This window comes from Arachis ipaensis, chromosome B3 (genome assembly GCF_059453495.1).
Source record: "Arachis ipaensis isolate K30076 ecotype BB chromosome B3, ASM5945349v1, whole genome shotgun sequence".
Classification (NCBI taxonomy): domain Eukaryota; kingdom Viridiplantae; phylum Streptophyta; class Magnoliopsida; order Fabales; family Fabaceae; genus Arachis; species Arachis ipaensis.
Genome location: NC_142438.1, coordinates 50,411,828 through 50,425,652, shown reverse-complemented (window position 1 = coordinate 50,425,652; position 13,825 = coordinate 50,411,828).

Genomic DNA, 13,825 nt, shown 5'->3' with positions numbered 1-13,825 from the left:
CTCACTACCATCAACCAATATCATAATTTATAATTAACACCAATATCCCTCTTCAACAATAATAAATCACATATTCATCATCAACCTTCAAAATCATTAAAATACTAACAATCATCATCAAAATCATATAATTATCATCGTTATTATTCCGATTCCTTCCACACAACATCACTACAATATCAATCAATCCCCATCAACAACATAAATCATCAATTATCTCATCAACACCAAAATCAAACTTTAACATGCACAACTCATAAAATATTCATTACAATTTACATGCCACATACATAGTTAAATCCTATCTTAAGGTCAACTAGCCTAAGTGTCCATGAATATTATATACTACATAGAGGAAACTAAAACCACACCTTGGCCCATTTTCAATATGTCCAAAACTCAAAATGGAGCACAAGCAAGCTCTCAACCCTAAACCAAGCTTTCAATTCCACTTCAACAAGCACCAATAAGCTCCAAAATCTCCCAACTCACAGTAATCAAGCTATATACATATAAATCACCACAAATCAACCTAGGGCTCAACATAAACAAGAGCTCTTACCTTGTCCAACAGTTTTGGAAACCAAAACTACCAACAATCAAGTGCTAAAGTGTACCTAAAACACCCAAGACACAAGATTTCCCTCAAAACCAAACCCTAAAACTTGAAATACACAAGGGCACGAAAACTGGGAAAAAAACTCGAGGGATTTACCACAAAGCTTGGAGAGAAACAACGGGCTTAGCAAGAGCTTCACGTAGCTACTGACGGTACGCGAATCGGAGCACCGTAGCTCAAGATATGATGAAAAGAGTGAAGGGATGCATAGTGTTTCTTTTCTCTTCTCCCCTCTCCTTTCAATTCTGATGTGTGTGTGTGTGTGTGTTATGGCTGAAGGGTTCATTAATGAACCCTTATATATGTTGGGCTTGGGCCCAACTTGGGCCCGGTCTAACCCGCTAGCATTTTTAGCCTGTTTGGCCCAACTTCGGGCCAAACTTTTAAAATTAACGACCGATTTTCTATTTCTAATATTTTTCTAAGGTTTTCGACTTTTTTCACTTTTTCTCGCATAGTACCGGGTAGACTTAAACCGGTTTGACCGGTTCAACTGCCGGTTCACAGTTTTTCACGGTTTTTTGCAGAAAACACACTTTCTGACTCAGAAAGACGTACTGAGTCCAAAAATCATATTTAAATCCCCAAATTCTCATTCTAACTTTCCGGAACCTAATTTGCATTTAAATTATTTTATTCGTAAAAACTCCGGTTCTTACAAGTGAAGGTCGATCCCGCGAGGGTTGATGGACCAAGCAACATAATTGAGTGATTCACTTAGTCAAATAGGAAAAACGGAAGTGTTTTGAGTGCAATTAGCATTAAAAGTAATTCAGAAATTAAGAAAGCAGATAATGACTTGGGCGTGAAGAATGTATGAGAAAGAGTTAAGGGTTCAGAGATATTTATTTTTTCGGATTTAAAATTCTTACCAACTACTTTAATCATGCAAGATTTAATTCATGGCAAATTTTAGTTGACTAAATCCTAATTCCTTAGTGATTTAATCTCTACTAACCTAATCAACTGCCAATTCTTTGGTCACTTAATTTATATTAGAGGTTTAAATCCAAGTCTAGTTTGTTAGCCACACAAATCCTAATTACCCAAAAATCAGATGATTATATGTCACGTATTACGTTAAATCCAAGTAATTAGAGAATTATGAGGAATTACTTTCACGCTGTTATTCAAGTGAGTTAACTTTTTCAAGAATCAACAAGAATTCATGTAGAAAAAGAGCTGTCTTCCAATCTACTCAAATTCATAAGATGAAGAACGAAAGTAATCCTTGAATTTAAATTAGTACATTAATTAAAAATAGAATGATAATAGTATTAATCCATAGAATAAACAGAGCTCCTAACCTTAACAGAGGAGGTTTAGTTCCTCTTGACTCAGAGAAAACTAGGGTTCCAAAGTGTGTAAATGCGGAATGAGGAAGTGAGAGAGAAGAACCCGAAAGGTTGAATCTTTTCCCGTTTTATATCTAACATAATTGATTTGAAAATAAAATAAAATAATGACTCCTAAAAGCTCAAAAGATTATGTTTTATTTTAGATGATAATGAAAATAAAATAAAATAAAATAATTATTGACTAAATGTAAACTAATGAAGCTTTTTCGTACAATCCAAATTCTTCCTCAAAGTGGTTCTTATTAGAGGGTGTCTTTCTGTGATACTATGGTTTTATATGCTATTCTCACAAAATCTGAAATTTTTTTTGCATACTTAATGGTAAGGCATATGTTTGATTGCATAAGAAGTTAAAAAGATAAAGCTCTTCCTTCTAGCATGTTCTTAACCTATATTTTTGAATATTTTAATGTTGACTTGTCAAATGAGTCATATGAAAATAGACACTCATATCTAAAAGGAGGTAATTCAGTGAAACAGCAGAAAAAAGGACCTACTCAAACTGAAAAGGTAGTCCTTGATGATGATGATGATGACTATGAGCCTGAGGAATCTCATCCTCCATCTGCCTCAGGGACTTCAGCTTCCATTGGACATAAATCACTTTTGTATCGAGTGGTGAAGGATGTGGTACAGGAATTTGTCTCTCAATCCAACCATCTGATTACCTTAAGCAAAAAGTAGAGAAAACTGGCTGCCAAGTATGAAACTACCTTAGAAAGTCCAGAGACAGGGTAACAGTTCTCATGAAATTCATTAAAAACACCCTTAAGGATGACAATATGGCCTCTGACCCTGAAGAACTTGCTGATTCTGAGAAGGATGGTTTGGATGCTTGAGAAGATCTTTTGTTGATAGTTTCTATTTTTTTGGATAATTGTCTCATGGAATAATTGTAGTTTGATTTAGACTTTATTTTGTTTTGGATGACTGTAATCATTACCAATTGTTTTATTTTGCTCTTGGTTTCATCAGACATATATGAACCTGGAACTCTAACTAAGCTTACTACAGGGATGGTTTGCATTTTGGTTTCTCCCTTGATGACAAAAGGGGGAGTAGTTTGATATAGTTTGATAGAGTAGTTTGATAAAATAGTTTAATTTTGTGAGTTAGAACACGTGATGATATGCTTTGTTTTGTGTTGTCTTTTGGTTTCTTTTTTGATAATATGCTCTATGTGCTCTGTTTTGTGCTGTCTTTTGGCTTTTTTATGTTATGCTCTATTTTTTTCTTGATTTTACATGCTCTGTTTTTTTTAAGTGTCATTTTTGTCTATTTAAACCATCATCAGGCACAAAAACGTATATATAATGTGAAGATTTGTGCTATTTGTATGCTGTGCATAGTTGTGTTCTCTATGCCAATATGTGAACAGGAAATCAAAGAAGAAACACAAAGTCAGGGGGAGCAGTCATTGAAAAAGATAGGGGGAGCACATCAATATTGCTAAATGACATCAAAGGGAAGTACATTATTTTATCTATATCAATTATTTTGATTCTATCCCTTGAAATTATGTTTGTCATCAAGGGAAAGATTGTTGAGATAAGAATACAATTAGTTTAATGATGATGACAAACATTAATTTATTGGGTTAAATACCCAATTGTTTTTTGATATGGCTTTGCTAGTGTTGCAGACCAAAAAAATAAAAATATAGCAACCCAAACAAATTGAAGCAAAGAAAAAGGAGCTGCCCGCATCTTCAATCTAAGCCCAAGTAAAAGTAGCAAAGAAATCAATTCGACTGAATGGTATGTAAAGCCAATCCAAACCCAAGTTGATTCATCCAAGTTGAAACCTTCCAAAGACAATGTTCACATTGCTTGCTTTGGTCAGATTCTTGAAGAAAGAGAGAGAGAGAGAGTTTCTTCTTCCTGGTGCATTCACCAAAGAAGAAATAAAGAGAAAGGTAAATTACAAAAGCAAACGTCTAATCGTCCTAATCAAAGCAAGTTAAGCTAAGTCATAGGATAAAGGTGATTTATTTCCATTTACATACAATATAATTTCTTCACTTCTTATCCACATCTCTGCAATGCCATTTTTGGGATAAATGGAGAAAGTGGTTTCTAATTTCTACTGTTGTGAATCAATGGCTTACAAAGTTACTCGGAGTCAAAGCACATTTTTTATGGTTTGGATTTGGGTTTACCACTGAACAAGTTTTCTTTTGCTGCACTGATGTCTTCGGTCAAGCAAAAAGGACCAGCTTGAAATTCCTTAATTTGGGGGCTAAATAAAAAAAAAGAAGAAGTGAAAAACTAGGGAAGTGTGAAGTCCAAGGAGTTGACTTGAAAAAAACCTAAACAGTGACTCTGCACAAGTTACAAAAGGAAAAATGTTTTTCTGTTTTGAAAAAAAAGTAGAGAGAACCAGAATCTGAGTTTATTTGAGAGCTTTCCTGTGAAGAGTTCAACGTTTTGGACAGTGTTTCTAAGTTAAAGAAATATTCCGCCAAGATGAAGAGCTTCATCAGAGATAGCTACATCCGGTTCAACTTATAGCAGTTGTTATGCATTAATCTCCTTCATGTTTTATAGTTTTGTATTTCAATTTCAATGTATATCTTTCTGTATTTTTTTTTTTTGAGAGGTAAAAGGCTAAAAGAGAGATATTGAGAAAAATTCCAAGAGTGAAAAAGGCTGAGTGAAACACTTGAGAGAGAAGCCAAGAGTGATTTCAGATTCCTTTTGTTTGTATTTTTGTCTTGTGTCTTGTACCTATGAGGTGTCCCTTTCTAAGTTGGGTAAGCACTTAGTGTAAAGAGTTTAGGTATTAGCATAACCAAGTCAAGTTTAGGTAGAAACATGTGTGTCCAGATAGAATTGTGTGAATCCTAAAAATTTGGTGTATGTAATACTTTGACTATAGTGAAAATTTCACTACTGTTGTGGTGGAGACTGGATGTAGGTTGCATTGCACAAGGCAACTGAACCAGGATACATGACTGTGTCAACTTCATCCTTTCATTTGCTGTTTTGTTTTCAGAAATTTATGAGACAAAATGAAATTGTCTCTTAAATTTTCTGCTGCACTGTTCAAATAGAAATTAAAGTTAAAATTGGGTTTAAAGACATAATCTATCAAAGTAAAATAAGGCCATAGATTCAACCCCGCTTCTCTAATCCTTCAGTAACCTTTAGATAGTATTATGCAAAGCATCTACATTAATAAGAAGATCTCAAGGCAAGATACGAAAGATGATGCACCATGATTTCGAGTTCAAAAAAAAAAGTTTTTTCCTCTTTATTATAAATGAAATAGAATCTATTGCACACTAATGAACAGCTGCTGCACATGATGAATGAAGAACGAAGATGGAGAAAGAATCTCCATTCAATGCCAACGACCTCAACATAAATGGTGCAATGGCTAGTTGATGTAAAAGAAAAAATATTACTACATTAAAGAAGAGATATAAAATTCTATATATTAATGAATTATCAATGAAGAAGGCAATTATTTTCGTGCATATTGTAGATTACACAATAGCCTTTGTTTATCTTATTTTTCAGTGTATTTTTTCTTCTTTTTTGTCTAGATTCAAGTTTATTTTGAGAGATACAAAAGGCAACAAGAGTAGTGCATATAGAATCCATTTAACATTTGATTGAGAGTTTTGATTTCGAAAGTATAGTGCGTTATAGTGTACTTGATTTCTCTTAACTAGGTTGGGTTAACACCTAGGTGATTTACTAAACTTGGAATAACTTAGGTAGTTTACAAAAGTGTGAGTCTCTTGGAATTGGTGATTATAATATATCTTAATTATAGTGAAAATTCTACCATTGTTGTGATAGGGACTGCGTAGGTCACATTGCACTTTGTGGCCGAACCAGAATATATCGAGGCATCACTCCTCTTTTTCTTCTATTTTATGCATTTGCTGTCTGCATAATCACGAAACAAAATCGAAAATAATCTCCTAAAATCAGAATTCTGCATAACTTGTTTATTTACGTGTAAAAATGGTTTCTTGATTCCACCCCTTTTCAATTCACTTAAAAATCTTCAAATATGATTAAAAAAAAAACTAAGATAATGGTATTAGCTATGATAAAAAAAAAGATAATAATAGTAATAAGATATGGTCATACAATAGAAATAGTAAATATAAAAGTTATAATGATGAGAATGAAAAAGAGCATAGTATAATAATGATAGTAATTAATTTTTTTTCTTACATGAAATTTTTTAGAAATTTAAAACCTTATAAATAAAATCATCATAAAATTAATTTTTGTTAGTACTAGTGTATATTCCTGTACGGGATAATTAATAAAAATATATAATTTTTTTATTAAAAAAATTAAACAAAAGATATATATAATAATTATTACTATAAATATTTTACAAAGTTATAATTAAAATTAAAATTTAATTATTTTTAATATTAAAAATATTAAAAATAATTAGTATTTTTCTTAACTGATTTAGATTGATTGAGTGGTCATCTCACTCATCTACTTAAGTGAGTATTAGAGTTTCGAATTTCGCCTTGTGCATATAACAATTCATTGGCTAGCGGCAGACCCTTAATAAATGGAGCTTCAATCCGTGGAGGATTAGTTCTCGACCTGCCGAGTTGGAAAATACAGTGAAAGAAAATAGTATTTATCTTGAAAGTAGAACAATTCTCATTGATGATAGCAATACTTAAGGAGATTTGCCTTTGTTAAAATTTAACTGTGACGGTTTTATTTATTGGTATCATATTCATTCAGGAAGTCAACCAATATGATCAACGTTATTACCGGTTAAAATTTTATATTTTATGACATGATTTTCAAGCTTCTAAAGTTATAAACTTATGTCATTAAAAAAGCTATTAGATTGATTAATATTTTTTGGTAATATTACCAAAATACCGTAGTTGAGTATATTAAATTGTGTAAAAAGAAACTATAATAATTTTTGTTATTTAATATATAATTTATTCTATTGAAAAATAAATTATTATTCTTAGATTGGAATATTTTTTTTTCTATTTTTATATCATTTTATTTGACAATAATTGCCATTAAAAAATGAATGACTACACTATTTTATGATATGATGTACAAAATAATTTTTTATTTTAAAATTAATTCTGGCTAGTGAAAAAAATTCAAAATATTTTCTTACACAAATTTAAATTTAAATTTGAATTCAGAATTGACCTTTTTTAAAATTTTAATAACAAAAATAAAATTAGTTAACTACAAAATATTTAGCATTTAATAATTTTAATCATTTAAATTTTAATTACCAAAAATTGAGTTAGAAATTAATTATAACTTAATAATCAATAATACATATATATATATATTAGTACACAAATAGTAATATATAATATATCATTTAATTTTTTTAATAGAGCTAATGTATAATTTATTGAGGATTGATTTATTGTCTAAATTTTTTTAAAAACTTTATAATATGTGAAAATAGTGATTTTATTTTTTATTATTATTTAAAAAATTATTTATAATTTTTTATTATGTAATTAACTTAATTAATAACCTTTATTATTGTTTTTCTACAAACAAAATCATGTTTATATTATTTGTATATTTTTTTAATACTAATAAATATATAGGTATTTGTACTATTATATTTATTGTCTTAGATAATTAACAAGTTACTTATTTCGTATGTTAAATAATATAAATTATATTTTATATATTAAATTCATCAATTTATCCATATTAAAAGGAAAAAAATTATGCAATAGATCGTATGTTATAAAGATTAGTTAATTTACATATAAATTATCTTTAGAAAAAATAAAGAAATAATTTATCACATATAATAATCTTTGATATATGTAGTGTCATGTGTATATTAGGATGATCTATTTTAATTATGTGAGTGATTATTATTATTCACTTTTTCAATAAGATAGTAAATAATATTTAAAATTAAAAAAAAAAGATAATTAGAATTTTTTAATTTGATTATAATAAAATCTATTATAAATATACTTAACTTTTATATATACTAAATATAATCATATTTAAGAGTATAGTATTTATTACAATAATGACTCAAAATATTAAGTCAAGTGAGTAAGATCAACCTAGGTCTATTCTTAAGATCTTAAATTCGAATTAGGTTCATTGTCTTAAAATCCGATGCAGATAAAGTTCACGTGTCCTATATCAAATCGGCTCAAATTGAATTTTCATTATTAGTTAGATATAGTAATAGATACTTGTGTGGGCACAGCGGCGGACCCCTTTTTCCGTCCTTCGCTCCCATTTAAAAAAAAATATCCCCCGTTCGCTCTCCATTTTCATCGCAAGTCCCCCTATTTAATTATCTTCTTAGCGAATGCAGATACCCACGATTATTTATGGATATTCTTTGAAAATTTTTGAAAAAAAATAAAAGAAACTATAATATAATAATAATAAAAGAATCAATTCAATATAATTGAACACAACTCATAATATATTCATTATAAAAAATAACATTTAAAAAAAATCTCCAATATAATAACATAATATAATATTTTAGAACGAGACTGAGTGACATAATGACGAATTTAAGAGGCAGAGAAAGTGAGTTAGAGGAAGAGTAGATACAAAATCAAGGCTAAGGATGAGTCTAGAAAGAAAGAAAAAGAGTTTAAATTGGAGACAGAAATTAGTATTACCAAATTTAAAAAAAGAATATAAAAGGATAAATCAGTAATTTATATTCACGTGGATTTAACGGATCTCTTGAAAAGGGTACCTATGTCCCATCCCAGTCTATTTCACGTGGACAAGTCTTCACCTGTAAAAATTTTACCGATCCCCATTTAGTCCCCGATTGGCTAGTCTTTTTTATCATTCCAATTGTTAGCATTTGTTGGTTCGTAACGTAAAATTACTCTAGCCACTTAGTAAATTCCTAAATAACCAAAGTTCAAACTATATCATTCTCATAAAATAGTAATACCCTTAAAAACTATCAATCAAAATACATAAAAAAATATATAAAATAAAATCATAGAAAATTTTGGCAAAATAAAAAAATTACAAAGATTATAACGGAAGTATAAAAAAAAAGAAAAAAAGTATAAAATACATTCTAATTATATATATATATATATATATATATATATAATTATAATAATAATAATAATAATAATAATAATAATAATAGGTAAAAAATTTAAATTAAATTCATTTATTTCATTTTTTTATTTATTATTTATTAAATAATTTAATATTTATTTTGGTCAAATCAAATAATTAGTATAATTAATTATTTATACTTAATGTTATTTATTTAGTAGTATAACTGAAACATATTAAAATATCAAGAATAAAACTAAAACTAAATATTAAGGATAAAATAAAAAAATTTATATTTACTATTTTATAATTTTTTTAAATAAAAATAGAAAATAATATATTTATAAATAAATAAAAATTATTATTAAAAATTGAATATTCAAATAAAACAAAAATAAATTATAACTTGTAAAAATAATTTATAAGATTTGTTACACAAATATTAAAATGTATGAACCATCGTGATGTCACTGACACAAATACAAATCATACAATATAACAAATGTATAAAAGTAAAAATAAAATCTTCAAACTCAATCAATGTAAAAATAAATGAAAATTTTGTTATTTATCTACTGGATAAAATAAAATCATATTTTTATAAATATATTTACACATAACTAAAAAATTGAAAACAAACACGCTAAACAATATAGAGCATCAATGGTAAAATATAACCTAAAAAAGTTACTTAAATTCAAAAAGAACATGCATGTGATGAATTATAATAAATTTATATATGAGGAGTAAAAATAAAATAAAATATTAAAAATAAAATAAAGAGAACAATTAAAAGAAGTAAAAAAAGGTAAAATAAATAATGTGTGAAATAAATAAAAAATGTATTGTAATAGAAGATTACTATAATCAATGAATATAACAGATAAAGAAAAAAAATTAAAATACGATCTCATTAAATAAATTTTAAGAAAAATTTTTTGAAGAAAAATCTATTAATCAACTTTTATAAAAATATTATAAAAATTTAAAACGTCTTTAAAAAATAATTCTATTAATCAAAATACATAAAAAAAATAATTGATATAAAACAAAATTATAAAAATATTTAGCAAAATTAAGATAGAAAAAATAAAAATAAAGAAATTACAAACATAAAAACATTATACTCGAACCACAAAATAAAAAGGAAAAAGGGATAGAAAGCACATTCTAATTATATATAATTAAAATATATTATTGAATTATTAAATTAAAGAAATTGAATTGATGTCTAAAAATAATTACTAAAAACAATAAATTCTGATGACTAAAAATAATAAATTAAACTAAAAAAAATTAAAAATATTATCTAAAAATATAAGAATCATAGAATATATAATATAGGAGTATATATACATTAATAATAAAATAAAATCGTAGCATATAGAATTGGAATCCTTCAATATTTTTAAATAAATTAAATGAATTTATTTAAAAATAATAAATATTCATTCACTACAATGATTAATATCCATTTTATTTACTGGACCGTACTAATAAGAGAGGAATTAAAAAATATATATGACCAGTTTAAATAATTTATTTAAGTATCTATTAATTAATACAAAGTATAAACTAGTTACCTTCTCAATAATTAATACTCATTTTATTTAAGCATCAATTAATTAATACTCGTTTTATTTTATATATATAAAATAATAAGATAATAAATTAAATTAAATAAATTCATTTATTTCATCGCCTTATATATTATTTATTAAATTATTTAATATTTATGTGGTTTAATGAATCAAACAAAATTTTAAATAATTTAATATCTATTCTAATTAAATTTAATATTTGATTAGTTATAATTGATGTAATTTAATGAATAAAATAAAATATTAAATGATGAAATATTATTTATTTTAATAAAATCAAATTAAATATAATTAATTAGTTATAATTAATTCAATTGAATCAAACACATTAAATTAAAAAATAATTTAGCTAAGTTGTCTCTTAAGGACACATTTTAGTAATATTTATTTTTCAATAATTTTTATAAAATATTTTTTTATAATATTTTTAGCCTATGCTCTAAGGCACAGTTAGCAGAGCCCATAAAAAAAAATACTTAATTAGTTAATACAAATAATTAGTATACTTGATTTGGTTCAATAAATTAAAAGAAATAAATGTTAAAGGAAGAGATAAAGAAAAAGTGAACGAATAAAAATGTGTAGTTATCAAAAGACAATAAAAAAGTCTTTTTTTTATTTATTAATTATTAACTTATTATAATTAATTTCACATAATTTATTATATGTTATTCATCTTACAAATTAACACAATCAATTAGTTTAATTATAGGTAATTAATTATAATTGATATAACTCATTTTACTATATTTTCTAAAAAAATAATTAAAAAGGCACATTTTAATTTTTTGTTAAAGTAAAATAAAATAAAATACATAAATTGAATAGATATAAATCTGAAAATTATAAAATTTTATTAACAATTCAAATAAATTAGTACCATAAAAATAAATTCAATGTCTATTTAAAATAATTACTGACCTTTTATTCTTCTAATTATTAATAATTTAAATAAAATAATACACTATAATTTATTTTTTTATTTATTTTAAGTAATTACTAACATTTTATTTTTTTAATTATTTTTTGTCTTATTTATTATTCATACTTTCGATCAAATATATTAATAAATAAATAAACTAAATTAACTACCTCAATTATACTTGGACTATTCAACAATTCAACAAAATCTTTCCAATTTAGAATTAACTATTAACCATAGAAAAAAGACAATTTAGAGTAATTTAGTATTATGAACATTAATTATGTATCGTAAAATAACCTAAAATTATAATGTAATTTATTTTTAAAAAATTAATCAAGCATTATTGTTAATTATGAAATAACCTAAAATTATAATACAAATTTTATTTTAAAGAAACAATCAACCATTAACATCAATAAATAAAAAATTATCGTCAAAATGATTTGATTAAAAATATGAGGGGTTAATTACTATTCATTATTAATAATATATTAATTATATCAAAAAGTAAAAATATAATTATCCGCATTTACATCATTAGAAGAATTAGCATCACAAGTATAATTTTATCATAAAAAAAAAGAGTAAAATTGCATATATATATATATATATATATGAATTTAAAAAATAAAGATCGTTAAGTAATTAAGATTTTTTTTTTGAAATAAATAGTAAAAAAGAAATAAATGTTATAAACTATATTCTTTCATAAGTAACCTTTTTAAGTTATAGGTTATGTTTAGGATGGTTTATTTGTATATCATTTAAATTGACGTTGTTTTTATAACGATCATTTATTTTTAATAATTGTTAGAGTTTTTGATGACTTACAATAATTATCTACAAAGAAGAAACATATATATTCTGAAAAAGTTATTAAATAAATTTATTCTTTTTGCCCTATTTTTATATTAAAAAAATTTTTATTCTGTCCTTTTTTAACTATTATCATGTTATTATAATTGGTAAATAATATTAGAAAAAAATCTTTAAAAATAAAAATAACGATGACACTTTGAATAATTAATTCAATAGAATTAAACTTAAAGGGCAAATCACTGAAATAAGCCAAGGGGATAAAAAAATTACACGAATAAACCAAATCAAAAATTGGTTCATGAATCAACCAGTTCACATTAGTTAGAATCATCCTAATTCGAACTTCATCTACATGTAATTCGAATCATACTGATTCGAATTACCTACACACACCCACTAATTCGAATCAACCTGATTCGAATTACACCCAGACTAATTCGAATCAGGGTGATTTGAATTACACACAGACATGTGCACATAGTAATTCGAATTGGGCAGATTCAAATTACTAAATTTAAAAAAATATATTAAAAAAATTTAAAAATATATATTTCTCAAGTAATAATTTAAAAATTAAAAAATATATATTTTATTTCATGCATTAAAAAAAAGCTAACAAAATATTTAATTACGAGGCTTCTTTAAAATATTAATGAGCTATCAATTCAAATTCCATGCAATACTCTGTTGCCCATTTTTAATAGCTCATGAATATTTTTTAATAAATTTTTTTAATAAATTTATTTCAATGGCTTAAAAAATGGCTTAAAAAATATTTGGAGTACTATGAAAATTTGTAATGTTCTAATAACTTAGGTAAATACATGCATGTACTCAAATTTTAAATAAAATACTCTACATAGTCAATAATAATTTAGAAATTAAAGAAAATATTTTATTTCATACAAAATAATTAAAAAATATATTTTATTCCATACAAAACAATTAAAAATATATGTTATTCCATACAAAATAATTTTTAAAAAATGGCTTAAAAGATGTTATGAGTACTATAAAAATTTGTAATATTCTAGTGATTTAGGTAAATACATGATAAAAATATATTTTCTTTAATTTTTAAATTATTATTGATTATGTAGAGTATTTCTTTATTGTCCTAACTTATTAAGACATTACAAATTTTTATAGTATTCCTAACATCTTCTAAGCTATTTTTTTAAATTATTTTGTATAGAATAAAATATTTTTTGTAGTATAATTTAAATAAATTTATTAAAAAATATTCATAAGCTATCAAGAATGAGTAGAAGAGTATTGTATAGAATTCGAATTGCTCACCATATAATTCGAATAAGATTGATTCGAACTTTTCCATGCGTAATTCGAATCATGTAATATCTCACCATATAATTTAAATAAATTTATTAAAAAATATTCATGAACTATTAAAAATGGGCAACAGAGTATTGTATGGAATTCGAATTAATAGCTCA